This window comes from Lytechinus pictus, chromosome 11 (genome assembly GCF_037042905.1).
Source record: "Lytechinus pictus isolate F3 Inbred chromosome 11, Lp3.0, whole genome shotgun sequence".
NCBI lineage: Eukaryota > Metazoa > Echinodermata > Echinoidea > Temnopleuroida > Toxopneustidae > Lytechinus > Lytechinus pictus.
This window is the reverse complement of record NC_087255.1, coordinates 10,295,177-10,322,270: the sequence shown is the minus strand read 5'-3', so window position 1 is coordinate 10,322,270 and position 27,094 is coordinate 10,295,177. Positions and strand designations below refer to the sequence as shown.

The 27,094-nt window shown below is 35.7% G+C and overlaps 1 long non-coding RNA gene across 1 annotated transcript; it reads left to right on the top strand.

The window, feature by feature from the left end:
• Nucleotides 1–26,211, top strand: LOC135155931 (uncharacterized). Its single transcript, XR_010295075.1, has 4 exons — nucleotides 1–85; nucleotides 13,655–13,791; nucleotides 14,603–14,738; nucleotides 24,327–26,211. It is a non-coding gene; the product is annotated as an uncharacterized LOC135155931 (long non-coding RNA).
• Nucleotides 26,212–27,094: the final 883 nt, after the last annotated feature.

The window sequence follows — 27,094 nt, the reverse complement described above, 5'->3', positions numbered from 1 at the left end:
GGTTGTACACCATGTAAAACGTCAGCAATGTTCTTTACCGAAAATCTGAATTATTGCCGTGCTTGTCATACCTCTCCTATTAGAAGTAAGTATCAAATTGCAATTACAAACAATTCAACCCTTGTAACTTTCCTGGAAAAACAAAAATACATTTAAGAATATGATTTATTCTCTCACTTCATTTTATGTATGTTCATTTAGATTTAAAAAGTAAAGGGGTACTCCGGGCTGATTTTTTTATTATTCAAATAAATAGATTCATAAATAAATAGATTCATAAAATAAATAAATTCATAAAGCAAAATGCTGAAAACTTCATCAAAATCTGATAACAAATAACAAAGTTATTGAATTTCAAATTTAAGCAATATTTTGCGAAGACGGTTACACGCACCTTGTCATGAATATCCATTAGGTGGGTTGATGATGCCACTTTCCTTTTTTTAAATGTTATTACAGGAAATCATATCTGTTTCATTTTTTTTCTTACATGTGTGAATGATATGTCTCCCATATAATGAACTATGTTGCAGCAATGAATACCTAATGCACTAAACCAGCTGTCAATCAATTTGCTTTAGCTCTTGGAGGAAAATTTGTGAATAAACCTAACGTCATATGATGTAATACAAAAGAACAATCGGGGATATGACATCATCAGTTTGCTCACTGAATATTTATGAAGACATATCTACAACTGTTTCATCGGAAAAATGCCATAGTTTTGTTTTTCTTTGTCCGATTTTGATCAAATTTTAAGTGTTTGGTGTGTCTGATCTTTCTTCCTCTGTTCAAGTCATATTATCTTCTGCCTGAAGAATACCCCTTTAAACAAGAAACAAATCAATGTTGTGAATGTCTGAAAATATATTTATTTTATTCCATTCGAAATATATTAAATTATTTGTTAGTTAGTACATCCCGAAGAGAGAATAAAGTATAAGGGTGTGATTTACCAAGATGTAGGAGCAGAATAAATCCTATATTTTAATTGATTGGTAAAGGACAGATACCTTTCTGGTGTCATCTCTCTATAAATGATATGTTTCTCCGAATGATTCATGTCCTGCCTTTGCTTCTTACACTTAATGTTCTGTGCTTGCTTATCGAAATAAAGGTGATCCGAATTTAGACATGGAATAATCATTGAATAATAGAGCAACTCTTTATTTCTTTATTGATATATTATTTGTACCACTGACACCATGACTGAATGAATATATCTGGAAGATAAGACGTTCAGATTCCATTTTTTTTGTAAATGGGTAAATGGGTAAAGTAAATAAAGACTTATCTGTCGTTAAGGAACTGTATACTCTTTAAAGCCTTGAATTCAGTAACATAATCTATAGAAGGGGTACTGGAGGTGGCCATGACCATTGCCAAAGGAATCATTTAGTAGCTGATGCATCACAGAAAATTTGATTACAGCCGTACCATGGTTGGGACATATATATATATATATATAAATATGTGTGTGTGGGTGTGGACGTTGTATGTGTATATATATATGTATATATGCTGTGAGTTTGTATTTGTGGGGGACCTGTATGTCCTCGGGTGCCCCGGTCTCCCTGAAAGAAATTTGAAAATTAATACTTTTTTTCTGAAGGCCTCGAAGTGGCATGATCTACAAACATACATGAATAATAATAGGGGGGGGGGGGGGTTAACATCAGAATGGTGACCAAACGGTGAAATAACTCGATATCAATACAATAAAAGATGTCTCCATCTAGCTTTAATGAACGCCAGTAACCCTGTCTAAACTGTCTATCTTTAGCAAAGGGTTCGTGCTATGGCATGGCGGCCCGCTCATTCATATTCTTCTTTTATATGTACCTTCACGCTGTCTTCATTTCGCGTCGAGATAAAACGAAAAGATGCATCAGAAAGCTGAGGAGTCGACACTTGGTAAACGAAACGATGGGTTCGAGTTCTATCGAGCAACTCAGTTTCGATGACTTCTAACTATGGATAAAGTATGGAGAGCAATGTCAGCATATAAACTGTTGATTGAGACAAGCGAAATTCGGCTACAAGGTCTAATTGCTCCTTCTATGAGGTCAAGTTTGCCCTTGAAAGTATTGAAGATGATATTAATTTCAGTTTGATGTTCATAACTATTTTTTTATATAAACCATAACGAATTTCAGAATTCTGCCTTTAATATCCATTAGTTCCGTAAAATCTAATATAGGAATGTTTTGTTAGACTTCATGTAAATTGAACTGTTAATTTTATACTCACCAACTTATCTTTAAATACATAATTTATTTACTTACATATATATACAAGTGTAGGTAATAAGATAAAGCCATGAATTCACTCAAGTTTTGAGGTTCACTTTTTCAATTTGAACGACAATAGTAGATTTGCATTGCTCAATGAAAACCATAAATCATGTGAATGATTTATTTTTAAATTGTTTAATGTTTTCTTCCATTATTACTTTGGGATTCGATTTTGCTGAAAATATAAATTTCGTTATTTCGCCATGTATTGAAACCAGGATTTGTATTCGTATTTGCAATTAATATGATCCTCTATTTAACCTTTATAGTTATCAGTCGTAATCCGTATTTTCCAAGATAAAAAGTTTAATCTGAACTTAGATAAAGACAAATATTCATACCTGCTCGGTATGAATATCTATGTGCGTTGTCTGTATTAACCTTAATAAAAGACACACAGATACTCAGACAGGAACCTCCTTCTCTCACACACACACCCATCCCCTCGCACACCCACTCACACAACCACACACGCTCTGTACACGCTCACACCCTCACTAAATACATGTTACAATAGTCTTTGTGGCGGATGGAACAAAGAATAATAGTCACAAATGGCGAAAATACATGGTGAAAATAGTCAAATTGACCGGTTGCCAAATAATAAGAACAATCCACCCCCATTTACATTGATGATAGTCTGCTTTATATGCTTTGCAGGATAGTACTTTGATATCATGCTGATTCCTGATGAATATGATCATACCGTAATTTCCAAGATAAGAATTCTGCATGTAGCTGTATACCTCTTGTACTTGAATGTGCTGTTGTTGAGCTATTATTGGCTTTAACAAGTATATGTTGTATCAATCAATCAATCAATCAATCAATCAATCAATCAATCAATCAATCAATCAATCAATCAATCAATCAATCAATCAATCAATCGATCAATCAATCAATCAATCAATCAATCAATAAATAAATAAATCAATCAATCAATCAATCAATAAGTCGATCGATCAATCGATCAATCAATCAATCGAATCGATCGATCAATCGATTAATCACCCAATTAATCAAACAGTCCGCGGATCAATCCACTCAATCAATCGATGAATAAATAAAAAAAGATTAATCAATCAATTGATTGATCGATCGATTAATCAATTTATGTGTGAGCCAGCACTGACCTTAATATATTCTTAACAAAAAGAAGAGGTTTAATCCTCTGTTTTCTCTCGGCATTTATGACAATTTTTAACACACGATTCGAATAAAATGAAATACATGCAGAAATGCACATTAATAGAAATAAAAACTGACTTGATGAAATGGTAACAATATTCTTCGATATTAAGATTCTGTGGTCAAGAAATCGCTGAAATTGGACTCGAATTAAATATTTTTTCTTATGATACAGTATAGCAACTAGATGCGTATTCATTTCAGTAAAGTATTCATGCGTTAACATGTGCCAAAATATGCAAGATGCACCCAACCTTCAATTCAATTTCAATTCAATTGTTTATTTCATTTCCATTCAAACATCATACAAAAATAATTTCAAAGAAAAGTAGTATAAAATGAATCACGTGGAAATGAAGGGGGGTGGTCCACCTTTCAGTTCGATACTGGGCACTTTTGTTTGGCTACCTTTTTTGTACTTTTAAATCTTGCTTTCAAGTCACGGAAGTATTTTCATGTCATCGCCTACACAATATGCTCGATCCAATATAAAACTTCCTCTTGAGAAAAGATCAACTCTCCTCGAATCAACCCTGTTATCTGCTTTACATCTTTTCGTCCGTTATTAGTGCATCATTCATTTACAGATCACGTTCTTGCATGCGATCAAGTGAGAAATTTTGAATGCTTTCTGAAACATTAGAACTGGAAGGGACGAAACGCTTTATAGTTCCGTTATCCAATCCAAAATGAAACAGGGCCTTCTATAATAAGAAAGGACATCACCCCAAGCATTTACAACATGATGTTCGAAGTTGCTGATTGATCGACCGCTTTGATTTACTCCATTAGAAAATGAAGTTTGGTACATTTCAATGAGAAATTTAATGTCGACTTTAATCGAAATAAGTGTTTATTTATCATGATCCGTTCCACGAGATGAATAGCATGTCATGTTATCATCCGATTTAATGTAGAAATTGCTGCAAATTATGGCATTAGCCGGACAAAGAAAATGTGTAAATTAATAGAACATCTTGGAAGAGATCGATTAAATGCAAAAGTAACATTGAAGGAATTCTTGTTCATTAATAGTCGTTACCCATCTCTGAATAGCAAGCATGGTAAGAATTCCAAGATTTCTATAGTGAATAACCTACTTAAGTTTGCTTTGCTCATATTTTCAAAAATATAAAATATCTGGAAAGTCTGTATGATCTGACTGAAAGTTATTTAAAGCAAGTACTGGGTCAGAAAGTGTTATTACATTGTGCCATATTTTAGTCTTAATGGTTTTGTGTGTACAACCAAGGCATCAATGTAGAGGTCATTGTTCTTTGGAATATTATTAGTGAAGATGAGAGGAGCAAAGATGTTTCCTTGAAGGACCCCTCCTCATCCTTCATTCAGTTCAACATGTCTGTTAAGAATATATTTTTCCAAGGTTGAAACCCATTTTATGGTTACAGTGGACAGATGAAGTTTGGGAATACAGAGCTTAAGTCCCCCTCGTCTCTAAATCAACCACACCATTTATTTACAAATATCTTAACTTTGGATTTTAAAATTATGAAAACTATCGACCGTCACCAAATAATGGCAGATAATGCTTCGGAACTTCCCATACGAAAATATGGTCAAAGTTAATATTTCAACAACTATAAAACAATGTCATCGACTATCATTGAAATGTGCAGTTACACATTTATATTTCAATTGGCTCCATTAGTTTTGGTGTATTTTGTTTGTCAGGATATGACAGAAATCGTAGAAAATTAATGTTAACACCTGTTTAACAAGAAAATACCTTTCGGCAAAATAGTTCGAAAAGTCAAGTGAAACCATTCGAACGGCTAATGCGGAAATCCACTTGATGTCATCCTTAGGAGCTTCATCTTAAAAAATGACAAGCCTCAAATGGTTCGAAGATGACATTACACCCACAAAACCATCGACATGTATTGTAACCACCACAATGCATTAAAGGGCTCCAATAATAACAAGGATTTCAGACCGGAATTGCAATAGTATACTTCGGATTAATATATATATTTTTTCATTTCCCACAAAGTGTTCTAATATTATTTGAATGTGGTAGCCATTACCTCTTCCTTTAACGAATAAATAAAATTGCAAATGATACCTAGGGTGATTTCCCACAAATATCGTAATTTCTTCTGAATTCTTACGTTTGAAGAATGTTTAGAATTTCATCCTTTAATACCTAATGCAATTTATAGTATTTTAAGTGTTATTTTTATCTGTCTATGATCCATGCTTTTGAAATGCAGTATAGACACCCTTTCATATTAGGATATGTATAACATAAATGTATACATAATTGATAGAGACGACAGAAGTCGGCTGTTTGAGCTTTGTCTATTAGGACTTCATCAGGAATGTCTGAAAATAAAAATTCATCTCCCGAAGAATGACAAATAATAAAAAAGTAATGTGCATTAATAATTGATATGTATACACATAAACGTATGTCTTGGTTTTTTTAGAACTAAATGCTCAAAACGTTCACGCCTGTTTTAAAGGTATTGTTTAACTTTGTGAGCAGCCGATTTAAAAAAATTATCAAACCAAGATGAAACATGTGTACAAGTGCATGTATTAGAACTAATAAACCCTGAAAACAACCATTATTGAGAATGAAAAGCTAAAACTACAAGGCAAACCCCGATTTTGTAAATAGGCGTCTTATAGACGCCTAAATAGTACACATAAGTGTATGGGATGAAATTAAGATGGTGAACCAATGTTAACCAATCACTTTAAGGATACAATATTGCTTCTTCATGGTGGAAAATGCCATGCAGCCCCCCCCCATTACCACTGCTTTTTCTTGTCCGCGCTCTAAAATAGCGTCCCAGTATTTTTAGTTCAATCATCGTGATCATATCCTATTCCAATTGGACTGCCTAGGCGTTGATCTGCTTCAATTTAAAGGTGTGTTGATGGAATCGGTCAAAATGGAGAGGAGGAGGGGGATAAACATCATCATGCCATCTTTGCGAACCTTGAAAGGGTATTTCCTTCCTCGGCTATAGATGCATTTATAGTGATCGGTCTCGGGAAGACAGCGCGTATACCATTCTTGAAATGATGGGGGAGGTATCAGTTTTCTAATTGAAAGATGACGTGGTTATTGGGCCTTCAACTGAAGATGATTTTTTTTATTGTGACGTGCCATGATCGAAGTGACGTATGGAGTACACAATTAGTCATTGAACTCGCAATAAATCATAAGCCCCCTTCATATTATCTTACCTCGTTTTGCGATACACGATAGTTTCTGAGTCTTTACTCTGCCCTTTATACTACGTTACGTCCATTACCTCTACCACTTCTTCTGCTGGAGAGCTAGCAATACTACCGTCACGACTACTATTGCTGCTACTACTACTTCTACTACTACTACTACTACTACTACTACTACTACTACTACTACTACTTCTACTACTACTGCTTCTACTACTACTACTACTAGTTCTATTACTACTACTTCCATTTCTTATACTACCGCTACTACTTCCCCACTCCTCCTCATGCTACTACTACTACTACTACTATCCGGGGGGGGGGGGGTACTTACATTGACGACTGGATACCATGCGCGACCAAAAAAAAACTCGTAAAAAGGATGTCTTTTCCAAGATAGGGCACGTTACGTACGTAACGTGATAAGGGTGTCAACAACACTAAAATAATGAAAAAAGGGTATCTATTTTCGCTAGGAAAGCTACGTGTTTAGGATCAAATTTGCGAGGGTGTACACAATTAAGACTAAAATGTTTTAAAGAGGTTGTACTTTTGCCCCAAGAGTCACGACTACGTGTTTAGAGTACGATTTGGGCGAGATGAGGGAGGTGGGGCTGTACTAAACCCAATGATGTGGGTGAAGGTAGGCCGACAACCGACGTCCGTGTGATAACAATAAAAATATCGCTGTACTTGTTTAGGGGGTCAATTCAGGGAACTAGCCAAGAGAATCGTTTTGTTTCCAATACTTGTAAAGGGTATGGTTTCACACGCCAATACTGCATTTTCAGAAAATGGAAAATACGTGTTTAGGGTGCTTTTCGAGACCCCATGGTCGCGCATGGTATCCACTCGTCAATGGAAGGGGCCCCCCGGGTACTACTACTACTACTAGGCCACTTGGCGCTAGCCAAGCAACAGTTCATTTGGATATATTTATATATATATTGTAAAGAAATGAATGAAGAGAACAATGGTAGGCGTAGCTTAAATCAAGGTTCCCCAGAGCTATCTACCCTTTGGAAAAATTGGTGATGCCGAATCCAGCCTCAGCTGGATCAAAGCTATTGCTTTGATACAGTACACCCATACGGTTCTCCCATACGTGTACTGTATCAAAGCAATAGCTTTGATCCAGCTGAGGCATGGCGGCTTGTCATTGTTCAAAACCCACCTTCACCCGACAAAGAAAATTATAATTGGTATAGTGTCGAAAATCTGTCTATCTGACGGTCAATCGGATCGGGGTCGCCCTAGCCACTAACCCGTCTCTGTGGTCTAGTGGTTAAGGCACCGGCGCACAGTGGGCCAGAATGAGTTGAAAGTGCGCCAAAATTATATTCCGAGTTATATTTTTACTTTAACATGTTGATTAAGGGTAATTTTAGGCGTAGAATCGACTAAACATAATTTAAAGCCGATGTGACGTCACCTTGATACTAAATTTTGATAAGCTACTTAAAACCTATCTGTGAAAAGACATGAGATGCCGAAAATAATTTTATGGCATCAAAATGATCATTAATTAGATTTATAAAAAAAACTTTAAAATCAGAAAAATATTAACCGTGCTTTATCAAGCTGTGTTGACTTGTGTAAAACGCAGAGTATATAACACCACGAATGTATCACTATGAGGAGGGTTTTTGGCTGAAATTATTCTACAAGTATGTTTTATCTCTAGAAGAGTTGTGGGTATAGCCCTTATTTGAGTTAGCAACCTTTATTTTGTTTACATTAGGCCCGGAATTCATGTCATTTTCATGGAATGGAAGGGGAATCGTCCTCGCTGTGCAAAAGCGGACGGCAATGTACACCCATACGGTGCGCTACGACGACTGCGCGGTATAAAAATGACCGTTTTTGAACAGGTTTTTGGGGTGTTGTGTCAAGTAAAATCGGCTCTAACATGAAAACGGGCAAAAACGGGCAGCTAAATTTGGTATCAACTTAAAGCTTAGACATCGGGAAAAATGATGCTTATAGAATTTAGACGGAAATCCACGGAAATCCAAACGTTTCTAATGTAAATGCAAAAAACATGGATTTTCAGCCTATTTCGAGGAATAATCATCCTATAAACCTCCTGAAAGGTGTCTTTTATCTACTTTGAACCCTTTCACACGAAAAAAGAATATATCAGGATTATGTGGGAGCCATTTCAGATTCCTACATGAAAAACCTCCCGTGAAATGGCCTGTTTTTCAACTAGGTTGTCATATACGCGAGATTTCGCCAAATGTCACATTTAACGATTTGAGGTAGGAAATTAACAACCTTTATGCAAATTCCGGAATGAAATATTTTGCTGAAGTATTCTTCAAAGTGTTGTCTTTCAGCTGGGCATGACAAAAATTAAAAATCTGAAATTGCCCAAAATGACTTTTGGCGCACTTTTGTTTCGCCCCGGCCCACTGTGCGGCGTTCAAAGCTGGGGGCCCGGGTTCGATTCCCGGCAGAGACATTTTTTCGGCATCACCAATTTTTCCAAAGGGTAGATAGCTCTGGGGAACCTTGATTTAAGCTACGCCTACCATTGTTCTCTTCATTCATTTCTTTACAATATTTAAAATAAAAAGAGTTGCCAAAGCTGTTGTACTTGTATAACTTCACACATTTATATATATATATATATATATATATATATATATATATATATATATATATATATATATATATATATATATATATGTATATACACAAACAACAGCAAATATAAAAGTAAAAAGACAAGACACCTTGCAAGCTATCAATTTAAACAAAGTTCAATTTTGAGGGTGTGCGTGATTGTATGCGTGCGCTATGTTAGGGGATTATCCCGTTGTGAAGTTTACATCACAGAATATTCTTTCGGGTACTTAGCCTGTTTATATTCATTGGTAGGATCATCTCGGCTTCGGATTTGGAAGGTGTCATCTTGCTCGAATATCGCTATTAACATGATTTTAGTCACTCCTCCGTGAGCTTTATTTAAAAACCTCGGCACGATATGCATTGTACAACGCAACCTGAGAAGTAAAATGACCACCTTGGCGGAAAATTTCCGGGAAGGTCACAGAATCTTGACAGCGTTTAATATTAACAAGTATTCGCACCTATCGACAGCCTTTGATGACACAGTGAAGAAAATAATTATCTTACATCCGTGATGGCAGGGGAAAGAGTGCGTGGGATAATAACAAATTTGATCATATATAAGCGTTTAGGTAATAAAAAAAGAAAGACGCTCTTTTAAAACACTTGTTACCCTTTCTGTCCATTTTGCGTCGTAAAGCCTACCATTTTCACGGATAATCATGTCATAGGGTGGGAATCTTAATGATGAATCTTGTTCTAAACCTGTTTTATTCGTTATTTAATTTTGACGGAGGAGGTGTCCGTCAAGGAAACATCTTTGCCCCTGTTATACACATCCTCGATACACAAAAGAACCACGACCTTGGAATAGTTATACTTTAAGCATCGCGTAGTCATTATCTCAGTATACTTTACATCAAACCGTGGACCGCCAATGGTAAATATAAATAATGGAAATGGATTTTTCCTTTGCTTTTAGATTTTAGTGAGCAGTATTTACATTCATTTTTTAATAATCAAAGTAATTTTGCGAAAAAATGAAATATTTTTTACGCTCCCGTATGGTGATTCCCATCAGTAAAGGAGAATAAGTTGGTTGGTTGAGAGAGAGAGAGAGAGAGAGAGAGAGAGAAAGAGAGAAATTTAGCAAGGAGGTTGTCACGGTCACCTTCAAAATAATATATAATCATATTTATTATTATTGTAATATGATAATTTTCAAATGATCTAGTTTCTAGTTTCTATTTTTTAGCCATGCGCGCAAATTTCGCTGCAAATCAGCAAAGTATTGTAATCTTAAAATTATGCAATTTTTGGCTCAAACTGCCCATAAATATGCATTGTCTTTTTTTTAAATTCTTTTGGAGAGTGAAATGTGGTGGTGCATAGAATTCCTTTCATCATATAATTCTAATAAAAATGTAAAAGACAGACTGCAGTTGCAGTAGACATGTATTTCATGAGAAAGTCTTTTAAATCAAGGTTAATTGTCAAAATATTATCATACATCTAGATCTGGTACAATAATGAAACTTATCTTTGTAAAATCATGAAATCTTAGCTCAAAATCGATAATTCTGTTGTTCAGTAATGCAGAAAAGCATATGTGGGACAGTGTATTAATGTTGCTTCGAAAAATGCTCGACATTAGTTTGATGGAATTCCGTGATTATTTTGCCCATTTCTCAGCTATTACGCGTTTTCTTCCAGAGATATTTTGCACAAATATTTTTGTTTTTATAAACAAACATTTTGGTGGTAATTTTATTGGATTCTGTTCGAACTCATTTTGAGATCATTACCACAACTGGTATTTATCTTCAAGCCCGAAGGCAACGGGTAGCTTCCGGCTTGTTAGCTTTGCAAAACTATATTTCAAGAGTATAATTACTTTATGGTTGGTTGAATACATTGATAATGAAGCTTGAGCTGAATGGAATACAAAAGACAACACAGCACAAGTGCGGGACTCGCCACATTTTCCTAATAAGTTATCATTTCTCATGTTACCCTCTTACTCATTATCTATGAATATAACCACCATTTATTATTCTAGAAATAATTTTTGGAACCAAAATTTGAAAAAGGCTTAATGAAATATATTAATAACGCGATACGACTAATGTGAATAATTTAACGCAAACCGCGCTAAACACGCAGTTTTGCCAGCCAAGCAGTCAATATCCGCCATTAAGAAGATTAGGATAAACACTTATTAATTTAGTCAATTGTTTTAACTGCCTGTACTCATTTTAACGACAAGCTATCAATTTAATCATTATCAATTATCAAATTGATATTGTAAACGGAAGTAATTGAGAGAGAGAGAGAGAGAGAGAGAGAGCTAAAAAAAGTATGCATGATTTATGGAAAATCAACACGTTCAGACAAACATAAAACCTAACCTTCAAAACAAAATAAACCCTTTTCCTTATCTTTACATTATTCCGAACCAAAAAATCTTTAATAATCCTAACTCTCACCCTATGCCCTCTGAGATATTAAGCCCCTAGCAATTGTCGCAGGGGCAAATGTCGTGTAACTTTTTTATGAATTGTTGATGATAAATACCCCTTTATGAATTTCTGGATATAATTACCTTTTCTCCTCTGTTTGGTCACCGATGACCATTTGAACCACGTGATATTTTTAGGCACGTGAATTTCCAGGACTTCATTTATCACTCTATAACCTGCCGTAGGATTTTAGAATCATGAAAATAACTCATAGTGTACAAAGTTACAAATAAAATCAACTTTCCATATAATCCTAATCTGTTAAGAAAGATACTTTTGCCCCTAGAAAAAAGGATCGCTGTATTTTTCCTTGACAAATCATGTTTAAAAAATATTTGCTACTTGAGTATCCATATCCTAAAAGCATTAGTTTGTTTTTTAGTGGGTTTATGGATTTACATTAGAGCAAACACTCTACATCGATTGAATACATTCCATACTTGAAATTATTATGTATGAAATTATGATCCCTTCTATCAATCTATATATTATTCTTTGTCCTTTTTTTGAGAAAAGAAATAAACTCTTCAAAACTTGAACTCTGCTCTAAGGAGGGGAATTCGCATGGATAGAATTTTCAGTAAATTAATAAGGATCAAACCAAAAAATGCTTTGATCTCTTGTGCACTCAGTTTCTTCCGAGATTATTAGTTTCATGCCTGGGCACAAATAAAACACATTGCTTGATGGTTTGTAGTCTTGAAATACATGTATGTATTGATATCAAATCATATTGATCTAATAAAAGCTTGATGCAATTTCGAATTTCGCCTTTCATGAAATATGAATTTTAATTCCTAATAGTGGGTTTCTCTTACTATTTTTCATGTTCTTATTTCTGTTTTAATGTATAAGTTTTACCTTTTATTCGCTCCTTATTGTATGATTTATCGATTCAAAATTCAATAATTTACTTTAAGGGTATAACATTACAATTAAGATCAGGCTACCATTCCGACATGTTTGCTCTCGAATTTTTGAAGGTTAGGCCTATTGTGGTTATTGGGTTATGCAAGTCGCTGTCAACATATTCAATAAATGTGTCCTGGTGGGTGTTTCATAAAGCTGTTCGTAAGTTAAGAGCGACTTTAAGAACGAATGATGATCCTTTCTTGTGGTAAATTGTAACCACCAAAATTCTCATTGGCGATGGTTTATTAGCGCGTAAGAAAGGTTACCAGTCGTTCTTAAAGTCGCTTTCAACTTACGAACAGCTTTATGAAACGGCCCCCTGGTTTGAGATATCACTGATTCTGGACGACGCCTCTTTAGTTCGTCAGTAAACGTATTTTACAGATAATGCTTGTTTATCTAATCTGTTGACGAGTTATTATTTTTTTAAATAAAGTTTAAGTAAACGAATGATGATGTGATTTTTAATCTACTCAATATTGTAATGAATACATAACTTAATAATCGAAAGAAGAAAAAAGTGAACAGTTTATCAATCCCCTTTTAGAAACTTAATATGCAGAGCTTCATAGATTTGATTTGATTTTATTTCAGCATTTTTCCAACAGAAATAATTAACAAACATAATGTACAACATAAAGAAAAAAATAGTGATACATTTCTTTTTACAAAAAAAAATACAAATAATCATTCATTTGCAAAAATGTATATAGATAGTATTAGTTTGCAATATTATAAGTTGTACTTTGTTGAGTAGAAAAAAAAAATGCTGGAGACCGCTACCATAAGCAGTGCTTGACTAGGGTAGCGGCCTCATTCTTACCAAAAGCTGATACAGAACTGTAATTGGGGAAATTATGAACAATGGATACGGTCACTTTTCTTGCAGACTTCGATATCGAAACGATTTAGAGCTGCATGTTCTTATCTTGATTTTTTTTAAATTTTCTTTGCTGACAGAAAAATCATCTGATGCCGCCATATACTCAGACTCAGACTTGTCAGACGTAAGGCAAATGGATCCGGATGCAGAATACTTGACCATGATGATAGAAAGTACTAATGACTTGTTAGTTGATGTACTTAGGTTATTACAGGTAGGGAACCCTCTGTATATATATATCATCCCGTTCAGTGATTATAGCAAGTACTAATGATCTGTTCGGAAATGTAGAGTGCGTTCCACAAAAAAAAGGAAAACAGGATTCCCAGTTGATTTTTCAACATAGTTAAGCGACTTACGATCTGTCATTTATATAATCATACAATTCAGCCGTCTTTTATTTATTTTGATACCAAGTATTATAAGAATAATTCACGCATAAATGAGCAAGAAGAGTTTGAAAATTCAATGTCAAAACCTAGTTGCGCAGAAAAATAGGTCGAGATTTATTAAAGATGCGACGACTTTACATTAGAAATGGATGGTTCACTATCATATCTTTTGTATTCTTTGTTAAGTTTCTTTCGTTAATCTCTAAATGAGACTTTCTAATTTGTTTGTACTTCACAATGCGTGAACAATCCAACTGGGTATTTGGACTCATATCAAGGATGAGATTTCATGGTTACTTTTAATGTTAGATTTATGATCGAAATAATATATTTCAATGATTGTGAATTATCCAATAACAATATCATTAGGTTTTTTGTCAGGCGATTTTACTCTACTTATTCAATTCGTGTTTATTTCGACCGGGAGTACCAATTTCATTTATTCTTTACAGATGTTTTAATACAGCTTGTGTTTCCATCAAAGTTGGTGAAAATTGGCCCGTTAGCAATACCAAAGTTACAATGCATTCCAGTTTAATGTGGAAACCATATAAGAAAAGTAAATGGTAGAAAATCTATTTGATGTTCCGGTTTTTTTTAATCATTCTTTCCTCTCAAAATCCTTAATTGCAGTTCGAAAAGGAACAACTGGAAAGGATAGAAAGCAAATCTGATATCATGACAGATGACGAGCGAAGAAAAGAAGAAAGTGAAAGGCAAAAACTGCTCATCTTGAGTAATATGCTGAGACAGTAACATTTATGTACAGGTAGGTGTATGAATAAAAACTAAGGTGTTAAACTCATCACGCAGTCGGTGTTTCGAGAGGACTTACGCCTCTAGGTGCTAGAAGACAGACCAATAAGTTTGAGGATAACACCAAAAAAGTGCACTTTTAAAGTTAATAAGCAGAATGTGCTATCATAACACGAATAAGTTTTTAACTTATTCTCTAAATGCAACGGAGCTAGTCTGGTCCCTAATCGCACTCCTCTCAGAGTGAGATGAGGGACCAGTCTTGATGGAATAAGATCGCAATCTTTAAAAAGTGAAGTTTTCCTTTTTTTAGTGAAAATGTAAAAAAGATGCTCACTTTCACTCCAAAAAGGTAAAAAATCACTCTTGAAAGATTGAAATCTCATTCCATCAGGATTGGTCCAGCTCACCCTGAGAGGAGTGTGATTAGAGGCCAGATTAGCTCAGTTTTTTAGTGAAAATGTAAAAAGATACTTACATTCACTCCAAAAAGGTAAAAATTCACTCTTGAAAGATTGAAATCTCATTCCATCAGGACTGGTCCAGGTCACCCTGAGAGGAGTGTGATTAGGGGCCAGATTAGCTCCTTTGCATTTAGAGAGTACAGTACATGAATTTAACAATGATGTATGGTGCATGGTGTGGTCCTCTTTAAAGACTCGTGGTGTAATTTTAACACCACAGTTCTGCAGTGTAATTATTTTTTTTCTAAGTGTCTATGAATGGTGAAGCAGCAAGGCAAGCCAATGTACCCGCTATTGTTTATCTCAACTGTCTTGGTAGTGTTTCAGAAAGCTGCTCGTAAGTTTCGCGCTACTTTACGAACGACCGGTGATCCTTTCTTGCGCTAAAAATTATATACTCAGAATATTTGTTTTGATCAGTTAAGAATAAATAAGGATTTCCGATCCAGATAATTATTGAAAAATGAATTTTAATCTACAAAGATTCGATTTCGACTGTAGCTGATAGCCTGATACGAATCAAGACGAGTAAGAATCTTATACAGCGCATAGGATAGTCACTAGTCGTTCATAAAATCGTGCGTAAGTTATCTCATCGTTTAAACTCATGATTTGCTTTTAGATGTGTGTTGTGTGAGATAGGGTTTGTGTGAGTGGGTGTTTGTGTGTGTGTATGTCAATGATGACCAGCCAAGTCTACTTTCCCCCTTTTTGTGTGTGTATATGTTTGCCCTAATTCACAAGCGCCTCTTCTTATAGGATCCCAACCTTTTATTTACTTTCTTTTGCATTTGTATAAATATTCTGTCAGTATTCATTTTTTTTATATACTTGGTTGAATAAACTCATAAACTTGAGTAAAAAAATCATACTAAGATCTTATTGCCACTGATCTTAAACAAATAGAATTCAACATTACATATATCTTACCAAGTAGGCAACCAACTGAACTTTAGATCAAGCAATCATCAACGAAAAGTAGCATAAGTCCATCTCTTGACATTACATTTGTCATTTGCCTTTCGTCTCGGTTGTCCTTTTAACTCCACGAGAGGATGATCTCCAAATATTTGTCGAGGTCTATGTGTGACTTAGATGGTAATGTGTCTATAAGTTTCGCGCGCAATCCGATTGCCGCCAAAAGCGGGCATCAGCCGCTGCGCTGTCGTGCGTGACTGTGTTCTAATGGCTTTCATGATTTTGATGAGTACATTACTGGCACTTTCTCCTAAATGGTAGCAAGCAGGGAAGGGGGAAGAGGAATGGGACACATGCCCCCTTTGCGTCAAAACTTTAACCCCCTGCCTGTGATTTGTGTCTCCCTTATTTGATAAGGATAACGTTTTGAAGGAGATTATCCTTTATTTTTGCTTGTGAGAAAAATCTACAAACTTTCTTCGCCCTCCATTTGAAATTCGTGACCCGTTCTGGGTGAGAGAGAGAAGCAGGGGTAGATAGATAGATAGAGAGAGAGAGAGAGAGAGAGAGAGAGGGGGGGGGGGGAGGTGGGGGGGGGGAGGGAAGATTGCATTACATCTGGCTTGGAGATGTCTCCAATGTCTCCTGAAAGTCAGTGCGCCTTGGGGACAGCGCAAACCATTTTTTTTGCCGCGTAATAACGGGTGAAAACGTCGCGACAACGTCTCCGTTGATGAGATTCATGTACGACCTTATGTTAAGGACGGCCTGCCATATTAGTTGTCTCAACTCCACAGTCACATCAATGAAACCGACTCCAAATCGACCGATATTACGTCATTGGAAATAACGTAGAATATTTTGCCTGTCTGGAGTCGGATTCGCCCGTGTGAGTGATTTTGGTCTCACTTAACCCCTGGCTCTGATAGACGACGTCAATTCATTATGTTAATCTGGGTAAAACGAACTGATATACTATTTTATTTTTGATATATTAATTAGATTTCTTCAGCGGGTAACCATAATTCCTTACGCATCTACCAAATCACATGTAAGCTATTTGAGCTATTTTACCAACCCCTCAATTTCCAACATTTCCCAGTAGTTTGAATACGTATATTGAGTGCTATTGAAATGTTTGCGCTTATTATCTTCATATCACGAATATGGATTTTGAGTTCAAGGAAAGTTTTTTTTTCCGATTGCAAATTTAGGAAGTAAATATATTTTAAATTTAATGTTTGACCTTTTAGAAAATTTGGGCATATGCTCGTTTAGGTATATTATTTCAGCCAATACATTATATCATTTGAAAAAGAGTAAGCAAATTCCAGAACAGATTAGCAAACCTGAGTAAAAATATTTGCAACAGTGAAATAAGTGCTTAAAAATAAGCGAATCCTTCTTGCAATGTTGTACATGACTACTGATATAGCGTTATGTTATATTCGGAATATATTCAGAGTAATAAGATTACAACTTTCATGCTTTTTTCCCAACAAAATAAGATTGAAGTCCACATATTTTCTACGAGTGTATACCTTTTTTAAGGTGAATGACAAAAATACATGCCCCTGGGAAGCGGGGGGGGGGGGTGGGTGGGGGGTGCAGAGGGTGCTGAAGCTCCCCAAAATTTCCTTGGGGGTGCTGCGTGTATTATTCTCCATAGGCAGCACCCCCAGGTATTCTTGAAGCGGTGTAAAAAGAAAAAATGTAACCAAAATGACCTTCATTTTGTAGTGAAACAAATTTTGTTATGCTTTTCAGATATCTCGAGAACAATTTGATTTCCTTTTTGCAGTGAAAACCTTTTTTTTTTCTTTTCAAATTTATCGGGACCAATTTGATTTCCATAAAATCGTTCCCAGGGCCCTGCAAAAATACCGCGTTTCTTTGTATAATTATGCAGTTGCGAGGCAAATCTGGAGAAATAAAGTCATATTAATCCCTAAAAGGAATACGTACGTTCTTGTCTTACGTTAAAAGCGTTATTAATAAGGATTATTATAATGATAGAACGAAAATAAAGTGAGATTTGGGTGCTGCGGGAAAAACGTCTCCGGCTTTCATCCTATCATTGAATATACAATTAGTGGCGATTGTCCGACTTGTGTGTTGTTTTAAGAATGGTATATGATGATTCACATACTAAATACATGTGAGTATATGATAACGCTGCGGACTTCATCGAAAAAAACATCATGAAGAATGACCAATATCAGCAACCAGTCTAACATTAGATTCTGATTTAAATCTTGTAGATTTGAATTAAAATCTAAAAAATGAATTGAAGTCCTTTCAGATTAAAAAAATACATCCTTAGTATTCGACATGGACCCAATGTTCAGCTGCGTACCACATTTCCATCCGCTCTGGATTTATTTTAAATCCTTGGAGAGTTTCAAGTGTAAGGTGTTGCACTAACGCCCAGGAAATTGAATCAAAGAGTGAGACTTATCCAATGTATTACAGTCACATAGCTGACTTTGGACCTAACACCACAAATTCAACACTGGTGTAGAATGACCGGTACGCCATATGCACACTGAATAACACTACATATTTTGTGTGTGTATAATTTGTTGATATTCGAGAAAACGACTTTTATCGCCACAATAATATAAGAGAAAACGAAAGTTTCTTCAAAAAAATGTTATTAGATCAGTCGATGGTAGTATTGGGTCATCAAATGGTAGACATTATTGCAATACCCTTGAAAACAACTTAGAAATCGTGCGACGTCCTTGTGTTTCCGGTCTTTGTGTATAGCGTGTATTATTTCAACAATCTAATGTATGAAGGTCAATATCGCCTTTGAGCATGCCTTAGGTTACAGTCACACCGACGAAACCGACTCTACAGACCGATCAAAAGTATTACGTTCTTTTTAACGACATGTCATCAGTCGGATTGGAGTCGCGTCCCTTTATGTGACCGCGACGTAATAACTCTGCTCAACACCATCTCCCAATAAGAAAAGCAGCAACATTTTATTTTTGATCGGGAAAACAGTTCGAATTAAATTCTTTGCCACATTCGTAAAAAGCATTTTCATAAAAGAAGCCACTTCCAGTCAGTCATTGGCAAATCGATAACGGAAACGTGTGGATCACTGTGGCTACTTATAAGTATTTCATGTTTTAAAGGATCAACCTTGCCACTCGTGACTTTGATTGCAGCTCGGAAATTATGTTTTGCATGTAAGGCGGTCAGAGCTTTATTGGCAAGGACACCAAGAATATATTGTTCCAACCAGCTTAGCTCAACATGGACTGTAATGTAAATCTAGATAATTTTACTAATGGTGGTTTCATTATTTCGTCCCTCGTCTTATGCAAACAATCATTAAATGGGGTCATAGTTTTGATTAAAGAGAAGTTTTGATTAAAAAGAAATAAAAACAGCTAACCAAAACATATCTTTGATGCGCACTGACTTTCTTTATCCGAAACTATGAATGAAAAGAAGGTTTTGAATAAACATGATTCCAATCAAAGTCTTGGGAAATGGGAACCCTACCTTGTATGAGCCAAAACGGATGCCAATGCGGAAAAAAAACAGAATGGAAAAAGTTCGAAGAGAATCGGCCAGAAATACGAAGGATGCTGTATAAAAAAGAAAACCATTATCATACAGATTTACATGTATCTTGAATTGCATTTTGATGGGTAGATATAGGAAAAAAAATCCACCATTTTGCCATCTTCTTCATTATCACAAATTTGTGTTTTTCTCTTAAAGGGATGGTCCGGGCTGAAAATATTTATATCTGAATATGAATATTCATGACGACCGTTTTCACAAAATATTGCTAAACTTTAAAATTCAATAACTTTCACATTTATTATCCGATTTTTAAGAAATTTTCGGCATTTTGCTAGTGAATTCTACTCTATTTATTAAGCTATAAATACTTTCAGCCCGGACCGTCCCTTTAAGAACCTCTGCATCATGGTAGTGATCCTAACTCTACTAAAAAAAGCCCTACATTCTGATAAGAACTTTGACAAAATTCATCATTTGTTATAATGGAGAATCTGCCCATATTCTGATAAGAACTTTGACAAAATTCATCATTTGTTATAATGGAGAATCTGCCCATAATCTACATTACAGTATCATGATAGATAATAATGCCATGAATAACGAATAAAATCTTTAAAAGTCGGTAAAATTTCAAGTGTTTGATTGATTTCGTTCAAACATTTTATTGATCTGCATCTGTGTTTCGTTAATTTTGTTCGGAGTTTTGTTTGGACCCTCCGTTTTAAAGGGTTTCCTATGAAATATCACACAACAAATCAAATCATCTTGTTAGAAGGAGTAAAACATGAAAAATGGTTCCCGAATCTGGAAGAACGAGATGATTTTATGATTCACTGTAAAAAAAAAAAACGATCTTTCAAATTTTTTGCAAATTGTTGAAGCCCGTCACTCTATAACAAAGTTACAGTTGTTTAATCATTGTCGTAACTGATCCAGCCGGAGTGTTGGCTCAGTTGGTAGAGCGTCCGTCTCACCACCGGGAGGTTGTCAGACCAGAAGACGTAAAAGATGGCCCATGATCGATTGGGCAAAATGAATTTTTCGGAATATTTCTATCCTCAGATTTCTATTTCGAACAATAAAATGGGGATTTTCATTTTTTAAACTTTTTTAACGACTTGTTTAAAACCGTAAACAATAGTTATCAGAGTGACGGGCTTAAACAAACGTGCTTAAAATTTTAAGCAGCGTTCAAAGGCAACCCATCCGACAGTGTCATCTTAACCGTGTTGACTGATCAATCGCTTGCCCTTCCTTTTCTAACATTACATCACTCCAGAATCATGGACCAAAACGTGACTAATACAAAAATACTCTATTAATTTTCGTTTTCTCCATTAAGAGAGAAGATAAAAATGTCGAGATGGCTCTGACACGTGTTATTTTATCGGGATTCTTGGAGTATTGTCAGTTGGCATCAAAACCACTCAAATTAAGTAAAAAGAAGGATCGGGGCAGTAGTAGGATCGAACTTTGACGTGAAAGTTCTATTTCAGTAAAAATGGGGGTGTATATAATGTTGCGCGGCAAGAATACATTATTTGAGTGGTCCTTAAAAGTAGGTTGGTTTTGTTGACAGTGAAATCGGGTTAGTGATTAGCCTTAAAAAAAGGGAACGCCAAAATAATAATGAAATATAATTGTTAAAGCCTCCGTGTATATCCACGTGGAAGACTACGGGCGAATCCGATAAACCGAACCGGCTCGGCAGGATTTGGCACGCGCAATAGCCGTCTCGAAGACACTCACTCAATGGGTTCAAACACATGTCTGGGGCGAACCCCCTTTCTACTCATAACCTCTAGATATATTAATTCCTCAACTGACAACTCTTCTTTTTTCCTTCTTCCTTGTTTCTTTCCCTTTCTCCCTCTTTCCCCTTTTCTTTTTACTTCACTACCTGGAAGTCATCGGGGGCGGTCTTGTGTGGTTCGATCCGCCCATGTAAAGATAGGTCATAAAATATCAATTCAATTAATTTAAAATGGTTATAACTGAACCGTTTTTTTTACAAGCCCCTTTTTTGGTTCTGTTGGAAACTACGGGGTGAATCTATAAATTATCAGATGTCCTTGTGTGCCCTTGATGCTTGACTCATGTAAAATTCATGCCTGCAAGTGAATACAATTTATCCGATCTACCCCGAAATAGATCCAATATTAATATCATGATCAACAAGAAATAAATTGTAGTGGTTTCGTTGATGAGTTTACACGGCGGCAATAGTCCCTTAAGTTTTGCTCTCGTCACTTGATTTGATTTCCGTAAATAGATATTCAGTAATAGTATTTGGAATTGATCTGGAATAACCATGATAAGAAATATTGAAATGAATTTTGCCAACTTTAGCTATCATTTCCTTTTGTTTCTAGTAATGTAATGTTTGATTGTTAAAGCCCATTTCAAGTTTTTGATAAGTTTGATATCAGATAAGATATCAGAAAAGAAAGATGTGTCATAAAAAAAACGTCTTGTGAAATGTGTTATCAAAACTTTTACTTATTTTCAATGACCATGATGACACACCACCAGTTAGTTTCTTGAGTGCGACTGTGACATTTGCGTGCATATGTTGTAATCGTTTTGCCGAACTTCCATCATGATCGTAAAAAGTGAATATGAAATCTGTCATAATGTACGCCTGAATATTTACGATTTATGTCCAATATTAGGTGTCCGTAATATTTTCCAAAATGAATAATGTTTGCATTCCGGCTAAGAGGTGACATGGGAGGCGCATTCAAGCAAATGCCTAGTTATGGAGAACTTAAATCGAATTAACAACCTCTGTCATAAAATCCCGGTTACGTGACTAAATTTACTGTCATGAAATTACACAAAAGGCCAGACCGGAATCAAATCTAATTGTTCAATGCAAGGGGAACTGTAATTGGTGCGCCATTGTGGAATATATTCTTCAAGTCATGTTCACATGCTGAATGAATTCTATATTCAGAAGTGACCTAGATTAACTCTGTAATCAAGGCTGCAATGTAACGATCACACCAAAGAAATGAATTCCAAACCGACCGACATGACTGATATTAGGTCATGTCATAAAATAATGCCCCAGAGACACCAACGAAACATATCCCAAACCGACGGTGGGTATGTCATCTGCAATAACGTTTAAGTCTAGTTCGGTCTGTTTGTTGTTTACGCTGGTGCGAGTGTGAAATATCGTAAAAAGATCTGGGCCCCGTTGCATAGACGTTACTATTACGGTAACTTTGCCATCCAATGTTAACTGTCATGGTAACGACAATCAACAGCTTTTCTGGTGATTGAATGTATATTTTCGTAGAGGAATGTATGAAATGTCTAATCATAATTACATTATAATGTATATAGGTGAATACTGTTTATTTCAACTCTGTGAAAAAAAAACCATTTCATGGAGTTCATATTAGGCATACATCGTGTTTATCGGATAAGCTGCTCGTATGTAACACCCGATTATATCTAAATGCAAAACTTGTTATTCTATGTGGATTTCTCCCAGATCTTAAATAATACATTATTTTTCTTAATTGTGCTCTTCTCAAAGCCCATCTTGACGTCAGGAAGCACGTCCTATTTAAACTAATATAGCAATAAACGAAAGAAATATCGTTGTCGATATACATAATGCGTGTGTGGGAGAGGGTGTGGTTGTGTGTGGTACCTACCTTATCGTTTTTCATCTCTATAAGCATGCATTTAATATTTTGTTGAACAAAATATGGGGATATTATCATCGCAAGAGTATGATACAATATTGATTGCTTAGTTGTTATTATAGGATAAATCATTGCGAAAGTGTGTGTGTGTGTGTGTGTGTGGGGGGGGGGTCGAGATCTGTCTGTCATACAACTATATTTCACTCATTTTGATGATGGGAAGCACTATATCATGCTACGGTTACACCAACGACACTGACTCCAAACCGACTGATATCCCTACTGGGAAAAATACTGTGTCCCGCAGTGTTTGCCACAGTGTGTGCATAGTGTGGAACACAATGTGAAATCACCTTCTCACTGTTGAATTTGAGCATTTCAACAGTGTGAATAATATTTTCACATAGTCCACCACACGAACACGCTGTAAACTGTAAACACTGTCTAGGTGTCCACAGTGTGAAAACATCTCTACACTGGTGAATTTGAGCATTTCAACAGTGTGAATCACATATTCACACAGTCGACCTTGTGGATACGCTGTGGAACAGTAATAAAGTGGAGGTGTTCACAGTGTGAAAATATCTCCACACTGGTGAATTTGTGCATTTCAACAGTGTGAATCACATATTTACATAGTCGACCATGTGAATAGGCTGTGAAACATTCACACTGTCGAGGTGTCCACAGTGTGAAAATATCTCCACACTGGTGAATTCGAGCATTCCAACAGTGTGAATCACATATTCACATAGTCGTCCATGTGAATACGCTCTGGAACAGTCACGCTGTCAAGGTGTCCACAGTGTGAAAATATCTCCACACTGTTGAATCGTTGTCGCAAGACCAACACCGGCTACAACGCCGTACTTGAAATGATGCTGGTGTTGGGATTGACCTCGGAAAATATGAATTTCCAGTTCAATCGGATACAAATCGATAGTTTTTAGTTAACATGAGCTTTTTTTTTCTCATAAATTGTGATTTCCTTTTGTTTTCTATCTTCCCATGCAGGGAACAAGCCCAGACCCAAGACGCTACCATTGGCAGAATGCGATGACGTCATCATCAAGTTCACCGTCAATCAATGCCCAGGAACAGCACTCTATATTGTAGATAGAATTAGTAGTTAGCATTTGAAAAAAAAAGTTGTATACATTTGTAAATCGACTATTCTCTTCAACGAGTATTGTTGCAGAAAATTCTTTCGGGTTATTCCCCCCCCGAGCAGTCATGTGGATGATCGAACAAGGTGTAAATTGATAACAGTTTATTTCTTTGACTTTGTTTTATTGTATTCCCCTCTGGTATGCCGAGAAAGTAAATTATTCTGAAATAACATACAAACTAAAATCCAATTGATATGCGCAGTGGAAATGATTCGAGAACCATATTCCGCACACTTAGATAATCAAAATAACTTATTTTCCTTAGTGTAATGTTTCCAGGGGTGGGGGAAGATGTATATATAAATCACGGTGGTGTTCGTGCTGTTCACAATGTGAATATTTAGGTAAGTGGAACTCCATTCAAGTTAAGTTTGAATGGGAATTTAAACCTCACTTTCACCTGTAATTTACGATTAATCGGGACGCTATGTTAAAAAGCTGATAATATTGACCCTGATAAAAAGGGGTATATAATGGAATAACCAACAGAATTATGATTTGAATTTGAAATTGCTTTAAATTACAATGTGTGACCCCTCCCACCAGGGTTTGTAGTAATCAAAGAAAATAAGATTATTGTTTTTCTTGTATTCAAGACAATGTTCACAGACACTATATGTTTTGATTATGATTTTCGAAATAGTTATTTTGCCAAAAGAATTGTGATAAAAATTTGAGATTTATATATAAAAATAAAAGGCAAAGGAAATATATGGAAAGTCATTAAAACAGCGCTCCTGTTAAATATGAGTGCAGGGTAAACTAATGATGTACTTGAATTAGATATACCACATACAGCGTTCCATACGTCTTTTGAGTGTGTGTGATAGTGAAAGTAGTATCATATAGCTAACCAGTTGGTATTCTTTGATATCACCTTGATAAAAATCTATATCACTTGAAAAAAGTAGAGTAGTCTTTTTTCTTGAGCCTCCATTTTTGGCCTCAATCGTGAGGAGTGATTCATAAAAAGGCTAGTCGGGTGTTTCAAAGTATGTTTTATCATACAGTTACCATAGTAACTATGCTACTCAGTCAAACGAAATCACTTGTATAAGTTATACCAGCAATTTTCTCGCCAGTTCATTTGAAACTGATAGAGTTCTGGACAAATGAGTGGTCCAATACCAATAATTTAGAAGAAAATATATAAATAGATCCCATTTGCATCCCCGCGAGCACCTGCATATTTTCATTAAACCTGGTAAAGGCATACACATCAAAAAATGTCATGAATACCTTAGTAAATTACTGATACTTAATGTCATGATCAATGACTTCTCAGTATCTCACTTCCAATAAATTGTGATAAATAATAACTCTGCCAATGATAGTTGAGTTTCATAGAGACAACTCTGCCCAACAGTCAATATAGAGAGCATTTCTGAAATAAAATAAAGAAAGGATCATGTGTATTTTTCGAAATATTTGTGAAAATGTGCAACTTTTACCCCTCCTTTCAATGAGTTACGCAATTCATATAATGTGCACACACCCCTTAACTGGCCAATCGGGGGGGGGGGGGTACCCACTACAACCATTAGAAATGAATGTACTTTTTCTTCTACCAGTACGAAATCTACTCCTATTACCATGGACCTTGTAGTAGGTCCATATCCTATTACTATATAATCCTACAGTCCTATTATTACTACTACTGCTGCTGCAGCAGCTCACCATCATCACCCCTACACCACTACTGCGACCACCACCATCTACCACCAGTCTACAACAACAACAACAACAACAACAACAACAACAACTACTACTACTACTACTACTACTACTACTACTACTACTACTACATGTACTACTACTACTACTACTACTACTACTACTACTACTACTACTACTACTACTACTACAACAACAACTACTTCTACTACTACTACTACTATACTACTACTACGACTACTGCTGTTACTACTACCACCACCACCACATCTTCAATATTACTGCTACATTAGCAACAACACAACAGCAGCAGCAACAACAACAACAACTACTTCAAGAACTACTACTACTACTACTACTACTACTACTACCACTACTACAAACATTACTACCAACATAACTAACACTTCCACCACTACTACTACTACTACTACTACTAATACTACTACTACTACTACTACTACTAGTTCTACTACTACTACTACTACTTCTACTACTACTACTACTACTACTACTACTACTACTACTACTACTACTACTACTACTACTACTACTTACTTCTACTGTTACTACTACTAATACAACTGCTGCTACTGTTGTTGCTGCTTCTTCAGTAATTCTTTCATTTTGGCTACGCTGCTGCTATTTCTACTTTTGTTATACCGAGGTTTTTACCTGACTGCTAAGAAAGCACGAATGCCTGTGAGCAAGCAACCAGAGGACCGACGGCTTAAGGTCCTCTCCGAGGGTACCATTGCTACTTTTACTTCTTATTTTCAACTTCGACCTTTTAATACTAACTTCAGTATAAGAAGGCTTTGCAGCATGATATTATAAACCTGACGAAAGCACATTTCACTTAAAAATATTGATAGTACAAAACTTGATAAAGCAAGAAAACCAATTAATATCATTCACCGGAAAGAATGGATAATGGCT